Source organism: Tursiops truncatus, chromosome 17 (genome assembly GCF_011762595.2).
Source record: "Tursiops truncatus isolate mTurTru1 chromosome 17, mTurTru1.mat.Y, whole genome shotgun sequence".
Lineage (NCBI taxonomy): Eukaryota > Metazoa > Chordata > Mammalia > Artiodactyla > Delphinidae > Tursiops > Tursiops truncatus.
In genome coordinates, this window is record NC_047050.1 from 25,276,285 (window position 1) to 25,290,239 (window position 13,955).

Consider the following 13,955-nt stretch of genomic DNA (forward strand, 5'->3'; position numbering starts at 1 on the left):
CTCAGCATTGAGATAAAAGAATGGCAATCTGTAGATAGTCATATATCTTTTTCTTTTATTTTTCAGTTTTTCAGCTAATTCACATAAAATTCCAAGAAAATTTAGATCTCTGAAATTTATCCTCTATAGCTGCTGTTGTTGCTGATGTCAACCTATATCTTTCCTTTTACTCACCAAGGGAGAATTAGTACTGCACCTACATTTAGAGGTATATGGACTATTCTAAAGGTCAGTAAGAAAGTTGACTAAAATAAGAGTAATTTCGACTGTTTGATATAAAAGTCAAAGTTTTAGATTATTTTAATTTTAAGACCTTGAGAGATGACCTGTTTCAATGACATGCCTAAGTCAGGTCAAGACTATGTTTCATTACGTGTTGTATTATTATTTTTCCAAAAGCGCTACAAAAATGGCAACACCATTAGCAGTGATGGAATATGTACAATTTCTGTATAACTCTTACCTTCACTCATATAAGCCTCATTTTTTCCTTTGATCTTCTACATAAATATTCTCCTTGAATACTTGAAAATAGCACTTTATCATGCTGTTCTGAGCTACACATACTCAATTATTTTATAATCTATAATTTCTTGTATAAACATCTAAAGTTTTATACTTTTTCCAGTTTAATTGTGTTTTATTCATGCCAAAACTCCTGTGGTAAAAGAAGAAGCCCTCATAACAAAGCAACATGCATGGCAAAATTGAAAAAGAAAAAAAAAATCTACCACATAGGTTTTCATCTTATATGGCTCAAGGCTACATTTTTTAAGAAAATTTATTTTTTAATATATTTTTAAAGAGATCTAAAGCTATGTGCTTAGTAAGTTACTATCCAAAAATCTATATTCTTTGACATTTTGGATAAATTGAAAACATTTCAAATAAATTATTCAATTTTAAAAAGTCTTTGGAAATTAAATAAAAATATTGAAATACATATAACCATTTCAAAATAATTATCATTTTTCATATTTTCTCAGTAAAATGTTTCATATATGTGTATATATATGTATATATTTATATATATATTTTTCCAGAAATCATGTTTATTTGAATTTTAGTGTACAGCAAATTTTGTTATGGCTATATTAATTTATCATTAAGAAAATGGATGTTTATAGATATAATTGGAATAAAATATACATCTAATTTGTGCATAGTCAATATTATTTTGCATTCTTATGTGTTCATGAATTTTAAAATATGTAAATATGAGTATAAGAGTTTTAGGTGATGGGAATATGGTTTAAGGCATTGTCATAGTATCATAGTAGAATTACAATATAGAATCAATTGAGGTAATGACAAATATTTTGCACCTTTTTTTTTCTAATATTAAAAACTGTTTACCTGCTGGAAATGGAATGAAAATTCACTAGATCTCTACAGACATAAGCTTAGTAATCAGATTTTCTAACTCAAATCCAGGTAACAAATTACTGATATAGGGGATGATAATATCTTTGATGCAGAGTCACTGTAAAGATCAAGTGGGATGCCATATATGTAATTTTCTAGGACAATATTGGACACGGGTATGCATTTAATTGTGCTGGATATTTTAAAAATCTTAGCTTCCTTTTTTCTATACTTCCTAATGACCCATAATCCTCAGATGTGATAGAAATGAAAAGTTACTGTCTAACAGCCACTTCCTTTCTTCTTCAACAATGGCATCCCTGAAATTTAGCTGACCAAGAAAATGTCCAGAATAAGGACTAAACTGCTAGCCCTCTTTTAACTAGCTGTGGCCATGTGACTACACGTGGTCAAAGAGATGTAGAAAATAAAGGTGGTATATACAGTTTCTGAGGTGTATATTTGTGGGAGGAGTTTTCTTTCTTCTCTCTTCTTCTGCCTGGTTGGGATGCAGATATAATGGCTGAAACTGCTGCAGTCAAGTTGACACATAGTGTTGAAACTATATTTTAGTGAAGACAAAACAATAAAGCAAGAGTTTTTCTACAAGGAAGTATTAAAAAAATATATCTTGGGAAACTAGGGCCACTCATGCTAGTGTTGGTATCATCAGGTTAAAGCTTTCTTCTCTTCTAATGTCATTTTGGGTACTTTATGCATAATGATTGTCAACTTCCTATCAATCACTCTAAGGTAAAATGTGTCTGTTTTCAATGAGCTTTACTTACAGACATATAGCATCTAGGTGGATTTCCTTTTCTTATACTCTCAAACATAAATAATGTCTTAGACAATGTGGGCAGCTTTAATAGATTATTACAGACTGGGTGGCTTAAACAACAAACATTTATATCTCACAATTTTGAGGTTTGAGAAGTCCAAATTCAAGGTGCCAGTAGATCCAGTGTCTAGTGAGAATACACATCTTAGTTTGCAGATGGTCATCTTCATGATGTATCTTCACATGGCAGAGGGCAGAAAGAGAGATAATGCTTTTTTATCTCTTTTCATAACAGCACTAATCCCATTCATGAGGGGTCCACCTTCATCACATAATTACATTCCAAAGGCTGCACTTCCTAATACCATCACATTAAGGGTTAGGATTTCAATATATGAATTATAAATTTTGGGGGGAGACAAATATTCAGTCCATAGCACATGAAACTTGAAGACTACAAATTTCTGAAGAAAACCCAATGCATAAGATTAAAAACAAACAAACAAAACAAAAAGAGAAATTCTGATTCTGAGGGAAATAAGACTATCTAATGGAGCAAAATATAACCTTAAAAAATTGATTAGTGTCCTGAGTGAGATTAGAAAAGATCCTGACTATCCATAAAGGTAATTTCATAAAAAGTAACAGACAAAAAAATCTTGAAATCCTCTTTAGAATTTAAAAAAGTTAGAAGAAGTATTGAGGAAGTCTTCCAGAATAAGAGCCAACAGTCATGGGAAGTATGAAAGGAAAGATAAAATACTTAAAAGTTTAATTCGAGGCATGAAACATCCAAATAACACACTTTATAAATAGAGAAAAGAGTTTAAAAAAAGAGAGAAATAATGATTAAATTGGTAAAATCAGAAACTATTCTAAAGACAAGAGCTTTTAATTTGAGGAGCCCATCAAATGGGAAGGAAGATGAGGAGTAGAGACTCACACCTGACAAATGATAGTAAGAATTTAGGATACCAAGAAAGTGGAGATACATGTAAAGAATCACAATGACAAAATGAATGACATAGACATTAAGCCATTTCTCAATCAAAACTTCTGTGTCATCTGAAATTTCACTTGCTATACAAACTAGATTGTTAGTTATTAGTGTTTTCTTCTTAAGAAAATATGTTTTCATAGATTTGCTTTAAGTGAAGTAGTAGGCATTTTTCAAAAGTCTGTGAAAACTATCATATATATTAAACAGAAAACCAATTTGGGTATTAGAATTTGTTCTTGTATCAATTTGGATTTGACAAGGCAGTAGACCTGCTATGAATTATATGGACTATGGAATTTATCAGAGGGTATAGAATTTTGAAGTCAATTAAAAAATACTATGAGAGATTATTGCATCTGTATCTGGTGGAGGTCCTGAAGTTGCTGTAGAACAGCAGGCTGGTAGTCAATAAGAAAAGCCCTGAGTGAAGCAAGGGAGAGTGAGGATAAAGTAGAGTTCTTGAAGATAAAATGGAAGCTGTATCTTTCACCCATCACTTCCAACCTCAGTGATGAGAGTTCCTGCACCATCTGTAGACTTTGCCTCAGTGGTACATGTCAATACTGCTCAACCTGTCCCAGGTTGAAGACAGGCAATCCAATGGAATCTGGAGGAATTTCACCCAGCTGCTTCACAATGCCCCAAGGTGAGACAGCAGATCAGGGTCAACAGAGTGAATTTCAATAGTCTCTGATGCCTTACACTGAACTTCAGAAAAATGGTACTGTCTCACTCTGCCTTCCAACTCTCGCCTGACATGGGACCATCCAGGGAAGGAGATTTGGAGAATAGTTCAACAAAGCTAGGTTGAACCAGTACCCAAAACAAAATATTTGGACTCTATAAAGTTGTGACACTAGGCATAAAAACTTAGCCTAATAGAGGAAATAAGACATGGTTTGCAAGAATTATAATATAAACTAGATTGTGATATGCTACACACTATCAGAATCTCACACCCCCAGTGTCTTATGGCATTAAAGATCATCAGCTTCTTTCTCAGTTCTGAAGAAAGTTGTTTTTTTTTTTTTTTTGGCTTCCACTTGAGGGATCTCAGTTCTCCAACCAGAGATTGAACCCCCAGGCCACGGCAGTGAAAGCCCAGAATCCTAACCACTAGGACACCAGGGAACTCCCGAGAAAGTTTTTTTTATAGATTGAAATTATTTATATCCATCTTTTTCAATGTTGACTTGTGGTATTTTCATCAGCCAATCCCTCATTTTTTTAAAAATTTTATTTATTTTTTTTTGTTAATGGCAACAACTAAAACTAGAGAAGGACAGACTAAAATCTCTGACTGAAATCTGACTTGTAAAACATTTTTGAGGAAATTGATTTAATATGTGTTCATGACTCTGATTTGTGAAAGTCACTGCAAGCCCATCCATAAAGGATAAGGCCAAGGACACAAGTTTCACTGCAAGACATTCATGGTAAAGTCCTGCTGATTCATAGGAGTAAGAAGGCTTTCATTTCTCCTAAGTAAGTTACTGCCAGTCAAGGCCAGTATTACTTAGCCTTGAAATCAAGAACCATGGGGATCAAATAAATGCCTTGGTGCCAATAATCAGGATGCTTTTGGAAACTTGGAATGTTAATTACAGAGTTGAACTATTCTTAACAGCATGTAAGCACTTTTTAACTCTTGTGACACCACTATAAATTTGTTTATCTATAACCATAATTTAAAAATTGCTCTTTTACTTGGCAGATTCCAAATAAAATTTGGTAACTGGTTTATTGAACAGTTTGAACTCAGTAGGGCACAAACATGAAAATCAACTGGCATATTCCAAGTGACTATAATGTGCCAAACTCCATTAGGAGGTGATGTGAGTTATATGAAAATGAATTAGACTTGACCCCAGTTCCAGAGAATTTAGTTTAATAGAGAAAATAGGTATGAGTTGCAACAATTGTATATAGTCATTATGATCACCATTTAAAAATTTACTCTTTTAACCTAATAAAGGAATAAATGACAACATTTTATGGTGAAAATATGTATATGTTTAAGGAACTTGTTTAATATTATATTTTTACCAAAAGAAAGCTCAGGTACACAGGTTATCTACAAATAATTCTTATTCATTAATGGGAACACACAGTTTTAAAACTGAAAAGAAATTAAATTTTAAAGAAGTCATCTTTTGTATAAATTCATGCAGCTAATCAATGCAAGAATCAAGAGTTAAATCCAGAGATCCTGATATCCAGATTGATACCTGTTTTCATTAAATAATTTTCAAAATATGTTTTCAAACTGTATGATTATACAGCTTCATTTACATAAAATATGTACACATATCCAAAATATGTAAACCTATAGACACAGAAAGTAGATTCATGGTGCCAGGGGATGGGGGGGAAAGGGGAAATGGAGAGTGACTCTTTAACGAGTACAGGGTTTGTTTGTTTGTTTGTTTGTTTGTTTGAGGGAGTGATGAAAATGTTTTGGATCTAGCTAGTGGTGTTGGTTGAAAATTGAATGTACTAAATGACAATGAATTGTTCACATTAAAATGGTTAATTGTATGTTATGTGAAGTTTACCTCATTAGAAAACCCTAGAAAATGATAACGTATATCTAACATAAGGTAGGAATTTAAATTGGTGCAGCTATTATAGAAAAAAGTATGGAGGTTCCTCAAAAAATTAAAAATTGAACTACTATATGATCCAGCAATTCCACTTCTGTTCATATAAACAAAGAAAACAAACTGGGTATCTTGAAGAGTGTGCTGCACTCCCATGTTTATTGCAGCATTATTCACAACAGCCAAGGCATGGAAACAACCTAAGTGTCCATTAGTGGATGAATGGATAAAGACCATATAAATACATAAATAGTGGTAAATATAAAAATATAAATAGTAATATTCCATCATATATATATATATATATATATATATATAGGCCTATGCCTATATATATATATATATATATATATATGGGATGGAATAGTACTAGTATATTATTACATATTATTCAGCCATAACAAGAAGGAAATCCTGCCGTTTTCAACAAATGGACAAACCTGGAGGGCATTACACTAAGTGAAATAATCCAGGCTGAGAAAAACAAATATTGTATCATATTACTTATATGTGGAATCTAAAAGAAAAAAAAGTTTTTAAATGTTTATTTTGTAGAAAGAGAAAATAAAAAGGTGGTTGCCAGGGCTGGGGGAAGGGAGAAATGGGATGATATAGGTCAAAGGGTGAAAACTTTCAGTTATAAGAAAAATAAGTTCTGAGGATCTATTTACAGCATGGTGACTATAGTTAATAATATGGTATAGTATTCTTTGAAGTTGCTGAGAGTAGATCTTAAGCATTCTTACCACAAAATAAAGTTAATTATGTGAGATGCTGGATGCTTTAAGTATCTTGATCTTGGTAATTATTCCACAATGTATATGTGTATCAAATTATCATGTTGTGCACTTTAAATATATACAACTATTTCTGTCAATTATTCTTCAATAAAGTTTAGAAAATCCTACAAATAAAAAGAGCATAGATATCTGTGACACATTTTAATATGTATTTTTTGTCCTATAATCTTTGTGACAGATTCTGGACTTTCAAAAGTATTGTTCTTTTGAAAGATATGAAGTCAAATAATATTTAAAATAAGCTACTGTAAATTTTAACAAAAATAATATGAACATTTATGATAAAAGAGCTGAGAGGAAGACTCAGATGCTGTTAACTTGGCAAGTCTGCTCTTAGAGGAAATTATTTAAAAGGAAAAAAAAAAACAAAATATAGTTCAGAAGACACCTAAGACACTAAACCATAAATTAGGAAGGTTTGGCAAAAGGAGATTCACCTGGAGTTTCCCACAGGAGGAAGCCCAAAGATATTCTTGAAGCTCCTCGTGATAGAAAATGCTTAATGATACACACTGCTCAGAGGAGAGAGGCTCACCAGGAAAAGCAAATTGTAAACCACTTGTTTACATCAAGGGAACTAAGCCCATCCATTGGATGGTAGGAGCTTACTTGGACTAGGTTTAGCTGCGAGAAACAGTGTAGGGGGATGCAAACCAAGGAATAATATTAATCTATCCCTCTGGCACTGGGGAGAAGAGAAAGTTCATTGTGAACAATAGCAATCTTCCCATCTCTGTTATCCAGGGAGATTAAAAATTAATGAACCCACAGGCAAAAAATCTTTGGCCATGAGGGGAATGCTTGTTAGCTTGGAACACTGTTCTTGACATGAATCTCTAAATCACCAGTCCTTCAGCTATGAGTAATCCCAAAGAAATCAATACAGAACCTGAATGCTACCAAAAAAAGAGGAGGGAAGTGAAAGATAAACATGACAGATGACTATCAAATAGAAGAAATATATGTTGCCAAGGAGAAGATAAAAATTGCATCCAATTATTTTTGGAACATTTTTAAAACACATTTAATGAAGCAATTGAAGCAAGATCGAAAGCATAATGATAAAAACTCAGGGGAGAGATAGAAAGGTACAAGAAGATAAAAGGTGAGCTGGAATAGCTCAGGCAGTAAGAATAAAAGGGAATACAATTGACCCTTGAACAACTCAGTGGGAGTTGGGACGGCGGAGTTGTGGTTAGGGTTACAGACCTTCTGAGCAATTGAAAATCTGCATAAAACTAACAGTCAACTATGCGTATCCACTTCCTCCATATTTGCAGTTCTGCATCCACGGATTCAACTAACCTCAGATGGTGCAGTACAGTAGTATTTACTATGGAAAAAACTTTGCATATAAGTGGACACACACAGTTCAAACCTGTGTTGCTCAAAGGTCAAATGTACACCACCACTCTCCCTTGAGAGTCTTAAGATGAGGCATTCCTTTAAATGATGTGGGGTGTTGCTATTTTGGGGATGACATATTCAGAGGAGAGGATGCTTATGAACCCTGCCTTTACACTGCTTTCTTAAGGTGGTCCATGAAGGTGTGAGGCATCATCAGGTCTGGAAATCATTCTAGGCATTTGTACTTGGGTCTTATTTAAACCCTTTTAGTGACCTCATCTTTATTTTAGACATACATCAGGCACAATGACAATTTTAATCTCTTTGACAATTCATCACATGGAGATAAATATAAGTATGTCACTGAGATTAACACAATTTTATAGGCATTTTGGAAAGAAAGGTACAATTTTTTTCCTGGCTTTTTGAAAAAGTTTGACTAAAATGTTTGTCTTTTAGAAGCAACCATCTGGGCACAAGGCATTTAGAATGAGGTTTTGAGAACATTTTCAGTCTGTCTATAGGGTATAAGATTGGAGGATACAGTGATACTTTCTGTGCTGGGTATTTGAAACATGGACGTTTATTGTGTTTTTTACTTATCCAAATCTATGTAGCAAAGAAATACTCCCAGATGTTTTGAACACAGCCACATTTCTGAGAGCACTCTAGGTGCATGAAAAGCATTCATAAAAAACTAGATCACTTTCATAAATTGATGTTATAACATCGTAAGTGTACCCAAGGATAAGATATTGCTAAAAAGTTAATGTTTCTCTGTCTCAGCATATTTTTAATATTTATTGAAGAATGAGAGAAAATATCTTTAACACTTATTCCATTCATTAAAAGAAAGAAAAAACTATCTTATCAAACAAAAATGACTTGAGATAAACAGAAACTAAGAATATAATAGCATTAATCAACACAGATAAAGCATCAGAAATACACCATTGTTCTCCTTTATATTAGAAAAATTAAAGAACTAAAAAGACACATAGCCTATTAAAGTTTAATCTCCCTTTCTTTTTCTTTCACACTTGCTATGTTTTTTCCTGTGGAAAGACTGAAAAAGTAATGCAAAAGAGCAATTTGCTAGGTTGGAAGAATTAAATTGATAGGTTCTAAGAACTTAAGAGACAAATTAATGCAGTGCATCATTTCAAATCCTGTGACCACTTTGTTTTGAACTGAACTCTTCTTTTTTCTTTGCCACAGTTTTCTCAGCATTTTCCACTGGGAGAATGCTGTTTTATTAATAAAATATAGTTTGCATATAAACACAGAGAATAAACATAAATTCAGTAATTTTCCTCTACAAAGCAGTAGTTGAAAACTCTTGTGGGGTAACAGCATTCTAATCTGATAGCACAAACATACTTTATGACTGCAGAATTCTTCATTGGATGTGTTATTTATTCACACCATTATGGTTATCTTTTACCTCAATGGGTGCAGTCACTCATTTATTCATTGAATAATAAAGAACCAAAAAGAAATTCAGATAAAAGGCAAAATTTATGAAAGCTTATAGGAGAGTGGGATAACGTTCAATTAAATCAGAGTGTGATATGAGTTTGACAAGCACAGGGATCAGAAAACACAAGTTAAATCCAGCCCACAGTGTTTCTGTATGACCCAAAAGATTAAAATGATTTTTACATTTTTAAATAGTTGAAAAATATTGAAAAAGAAAAGTGCTGTTACATAATGCATGAAAAGTATGTGAAATTCAAATGTCACTCTTAATAAATACATTTTTATCTTTTTTTTTTTAAAGAAGATGTTGGGGGTAGGAGTTTATTAATTAATTAATTAATTTTTTCTGTGTTGGGTCTTCGTTTCTGTGCAAGGGCTTTCTCTAGTTGCAGTGGACCACTCTTCATCGTGGTGCGCGGGCCTCTCACTATCGCGGCCTCTCTTGTTGCGGAGCACAGTCTCCAGACGCGCAGGCTCAGTAGTTGTGGCTCACAGGTCTAGTTGCTCAGCGGCATGTGGGATCCTCCCAGACCAGGGCTCGAACCCATGTCCCCTGCATTAGCAGGTAGATTCTCAACCGCTGTGCCACCAGGGAAGCCCCCATTTTTATCTATTGAAAGTTTATTATTGTATCGTCTATGGCTGTTTTAGTGCTATGACCAGTTGAGTTGAGTGGTGGCAATAGAAATCATAGGGCAGGCAAAGCTTAAAATATTTACTCTCTGGCCCTTTACAGAAAAAGTTTTCTGATCCCTGGACTAGAGGAACACAGGATAGCATGGAGTTAATATGAGCAACTCTGCTGGAATGGTCAAACAGGCAGAGTACATAAAGATGTCCTTTAACAAAATAAGCATTCATGTTCTATCAAGGGAAACCAAAAAAAAAAAAAAAAATTATGCTTGGCACTTTAAATTCTGAACATGGCCCACAAGAATTTCTGATGGCCTTGCATTGATAGTGATACCTTGCCATTTAATTACATTGTACTTTGCCCTGAAATCCTTAGAAACTAGTGGTGGTTCTGCCCCTAACCCAGAAACAAAATAAGAAATTAACTGGGATTGTAAAATGGAATCTCCACTCACCCCCTTTTCAACAAAGGGCAGGTAACTTTGGAAGACAGAAGCGTTTTCGCAAAGTTCTTCCTAAATCCTCTGCCCAGGATCCTCTTCTACAATATTTCCGAAGAAAACCTCTGTGTGTCAGAGATAAGCAGTAAAACAAGAATGTGATAAACAGACTTTCACTAAAGGTCCTTTATAGGGAAAGTAAAATTTTAAATAAAAACAACAACAAAAAATCCCCAAACGTTATCTTTACCATATTTTTCCTTGTTCTATCTCATATATTTTTAATATAGAATCATACCAATAAGATAAATAAGCAATGCTATAAAAAGATTTAAGTTGTGAATATTAAATAAAAATACCTCTATATGAACACAGTACTATACTCATTATTTTAACCATTACATGAGGCACGCAGGGGCCCGATTTCAATCCCTGGTCAGGGAACTAGATCCGGCATGCATGCTGCAACTAAGAAGCCTGCATGCCGCAACTGAAGATGATGCATGCTGCAGCTAAGACCTGGCACAGCCAAAAAAAATAGATAAAATTAAAAATAAATAAATAAATATTTTTTAAAAGGTTATATTTGATTCAATCACTATTCCTATAACCTTCTCTTTCTCTTCTCGTTTTGAGGTTTAATTATTATTCCATAAATAGAGAATTTACATGCTATGTATATGAGAATATATTTTTCTAGAACATGATTCTAAATGTAATTATTTTACAAACTTTAGAAAAACTCTTTTCCTTCTTTTACACTCCTGTGATATATCTAAGCATAGTGGCATCCACTCATGAAAGAGCTCTCTAAGACTGGGCAAGATTACGTTAACTCCAGGTGTCTAAAACATGAACTGAGTTCGGTTAGTTTGATCTTTACATCAAACAAGCACATAACAATATAGAAGATACTATCTGGCTGAGCTAGGATCACTCTTGTCAGTAAAGGAATACATAATATATTGGGGGGAAAGACAAACAAAAACAAACACAAAAGGTTTTCAGGGAAACAAGTATTTTCCACATTACTTGTGTTAGTTTTCCATTTGATAAGGTGAAAACACTACTAGAAGTTATATAAAATAGATTAATGTTGTCTGACTAACGGCCATTTTTTTTTAACATCTTTATTGGGGTATAATTGCTTTATAATGGTGTGTTAGTTTCTGCTTTATAACAAAGTGAATCAGTTATACATATACATATGTTCCCATATGTCTTCCCTCTTGCGTCTCCCTCCCTCCCACCCTCCCTATACCACCCCTCCAGGCTGTCACAAAGCACCAAGCCAATATCCCTGTGCCATGCAGCTGCTTCCCACTAGCTATCTACCTTACTACATTTGTTAATGTGTATATGTCCATGACTCTCTCTCACCCTGTCAGAGCTCACCCTTCCCCCTCCCCATAACCTCAAGTCCGTTCTCTAGTAGGTCTGCGTCTTTATTCCTGCCTTACCCCTAGGTTCTTCATGACATTTTATTTTTCTTAAATTCCATATATATGTGTTAGCATATGATATTTGTCTTTTTCTTTCTGACTTACTTCACTGTGTATGACAGACTCTAGGTCTATCCACCTCATTACAAATAGCTCAATTTCGTTTCTTTTTATGGCTGAGTAATATTCCATTGTATATATGTGCCACATCTTCTTTATCATTCATCCGATGATGGGCACTTAGGTTGTTTCCATCTCTGGGCTATTGTAAATAGAGCTGCATTGAACACTGTGGTACATGACGCTTTTTGAATTTCGGTTTTCTCAGGGTATATGCCCAGTAGTGGGATTGCTGGGTCATCGGGTAGTTCTATTTGTAGTTTTTTAAGGAACCTCCATACTGTTCTCCATAGTGGCTGAACCAATTCACATTCCCACCAGCAGTGCAAGAGTGTTCCCTTTTCTCCACAGCCTCTCCAGCATTTATTGTTTCTAGATTTTTTGATGATGGCCATTCTGACTGGTGTAAGATGATATCTCATTGTAGTTTTGATTTGCATTTCTCTAATGATTAATGATGTTGAGCATTCTTTCATGTGTTTGTTGGCAGTCTGTATATCTTCTTGGGAGAAATGTCTATTTAGGTCTTCTGCCCATTTTTGGATTGGGTTGTTTGTTTTTTTGTTATTGAGCTGCATGAGCTGCTTGTAAATTTTGGAGATTAATCCTTTGTCGGTTGCTTCATTTGCAAATATTTTCTCCCATTCTGAGGGTTGTCTTTTGGTCTTGTTTATGGTTTCCTTTGCTGTGCAAAAGCTTTGAAGTTTCATTAGGTCCCATTTGTTTATTTCTGTTTTTATTTCCATTACTCTGGGAGGTGGGTCAGAAAGGATCTTGCTGTGATTTATGTCATAGAGTGTTCTGCCTATGTTTTCCTCTAAGAGTTTGATAGTTTCTGGCCTTACATTTAGGTCTTTAATCCATTTTGAGCTTATTTTTGTGTATGGTGTTAGGGAGTGATCTAATCTCATACTTTTACATGTACCTGTGCAGTTTTCCCAGCACCACTTATTGAAGAGGCTGTCCTTTCTCCACTGTACATTCCTGCCACCTTTATCAAAGATAAGGTGTCCATATGTGCATGGGTTTATCTCTGGGCTTTCTATCCTGTTCCATTGATCTATCTTTCTGTTTTTGTGCCAGTACCATACTGTCTTGATAACTGTAGCTTTGTAGTATAGTCTGAAGTCAGGGAGCCTGATTCCTCCAGTTCCTTTTTTTGTTCTCAAGATTGCTTTGGCTATTCGGGGTCTTTTGTGTTTCCATACAAATTGCGAAATTTTTTGTTCTAGTTCTGTGAAAAATGCCAGTGGTAGTTTGATAGGGATTGCATTGAATCTATAGATTGCTTTGGGTAGTAGAGTCATTTTCACAATGTTGATTCTTCCAATCCAAGAACATGGTATATCTCTCACATCTTTGTATCACCTTTAATTTCTTTCATCAGTGTCTTATAATTTTCTGCATACAGGTCTTTTGTCTCCTTAGGTAGGTTTATTCCTAGATATTTTATTCTTTTTGTTGCAGTGGTAAATGGGAGTGTTTTCTTGATTTCACTTTCAGATTTTTCATCATTAGTATATAGGAATGCCAGAGATTTCTGTGTATTAATTTTGTATCCTGCCACTTTACCAAATTCATTTATTAGCTCTAGTAGTTTTCTGGTAGCATCTTTAGGATTCTCTATGTATAGCACCATGTCATCTGCAAACAGTGACAGCTTTACTTCTTCTTTTCTGATTTGGATTCCTTTTATTTCCTTTTCTTCTCTGATTGCTGTGGCTAAAATTTCCAAAACTATGTTGAATAAGAGTGGTGAGAGTGGGCAACCTTGTCTTGTTCCTGATCTTAGTGGAAATGCTTTCAGTTTTTCACCATTGAGGATGATGTTTGCTGTGGGCTTGTCATATATGGCCTTTATTATGTTGAGGAAAGTTCCCTCTATGCCTACTTTCTGCAGGGTTTTTATCATAAATGGGTGTTGAATTTTGTCAAAAGCTTTCTCTGC